Raw genomic sequence first — 1339 nt, 5'->3', positions numbered from 1 at the left:
TGGGATCTTGACTTCTTGACCCCTAGAGGTCGCAATTATTATCCCATATGCCTGAAATTTTGTACGATGGATCCTCTCCTGACCATCAACAAACGTGTTTATTATGGTCTGAATCGGTCTATAGCCCGATACAGATCCCATATAAATCGTTCTCTCTATTTTACTTCGTGAGCCCCAATGGACGCAATTCTTAAACGAATTGGCTGAAATTTTACACAGGCCTCCAATAATAATTTAATTGTGGTCCGAACCGGACCATATCTTGATATCGTTTTAATAGCAGAGTAACTCTTTTCTTATATACTTTTTTGCCTAAGAAGAGATGCCGGGAAAAGAACTTGACAAATGCGATCCATGGTGGAGGGTATATAAGATTCGGCCCGGCCGAACTTAGCACGCTTTTACTTGTTTGTTAATATTCGATTACAATTGTCGGTAAATTACGTTGAGACTGAAAAAAGGAGAGGCAACATTTGAATATTTAAAATTTGTCGGAATGGAAAAAATAATTTGAAAAGGGGAGAACGATTAGGATTTTCGAACGGAGAAAACACACATTTTTTCTCAGAAAAAATTAATTTCATTAAGAAAAGTAAATTTTTAAAAAGTTGCCATTTGATATTAAATTTTCGTCTGGTGAATAAGAATTCGTGAGGAATAACGAATATTTGCTGGCCGTGGAAAAAAAATCAAATTCAAAATTTATTGATTCCGGTCGGAACAAAAGGCGACCATGGTTGACTAAGACAACAAATTTTGGTAATAGACATCTTTAATCTATTTATGGTTTGTAATTCTATTTGGATAATAATCAAATTTTGACAATTAAGAATGCAAAATTCGAATAAACAAGATTATCAATAACTCATCTTTCAAGTCTAGATGATTTTGTTCGGAAATTGCTTACAATTTGGAAAAATTTTAGTATTTGAATTTAACATTGCGTGAAAACGGGAAATTTGATATTATTTGATTATATACAAAACTAGCTGGCCCGCGTCCGCTCCTCTGTGCCTTGTTTTACTTTATATGGAACAAAATTATCCTTTGAATATCTATTTTCGACAAATAAAGAGTGAAATACCATGCTACTAAAATAGTATATGCATATCGCTTAACTAAGAGTATAACAATATAAGTACCTTTATCTGAATCCCATATGATCTTTATTGGACTAGGAATTAGCCCGGAGTGTTTAATGTCATTTAAGTTTCGATGTTGTCTCCATTCTCAAAGGACTTTTTTTCAGCCCGATATTCTCAAGATGTCCGATTTAGGGGTGTTTTCGGGGGTGGGATGGTCCGCCGGACGCTTGGCCCTAAAAAAATATCAGCATCGT

At 34.7% G+C, this 1339-nt stretch overlaps 1 long non-coding RNA gene across 1 annotated transcript; it reads left to right on the top strand.

Moving 5' to 3' along the window:
• Positions 1 to 460: 460 nt before the first annotated feature.
• LOC131994277 (uncharacterized) lies at positions 461 to 1118 on the top strand. Its single transcript, XR_009396589.1, has 2 exons — positions 461 to 759; positions 831 to 1118. It is a non-coding gene; the product is annotated as an uncharacterized LOC131994277 (long non-coding RNA).
• Positions 1119 to 1339: the final 221 nt, after the last annotated feature.

Source organism: Stomoxys calcitrans, chromosome 1 (genome assembly GCF_963082655.1).
Source record: "Stomoxys calcitrans chromosome 1, idStoCalc2.1, whole genome shotgun sequence".
Lineage (NCBI taxonomy): Eukaryota > Metazoa > Arthropoda > Insecta > Diptera > Muscidae > Stomoxys > Stomoxys calcitrans.
Note: the sequence above shows the minus strand (reverse complement) of the source record. Positions and strands in the feature narration are given on the sequence as shown.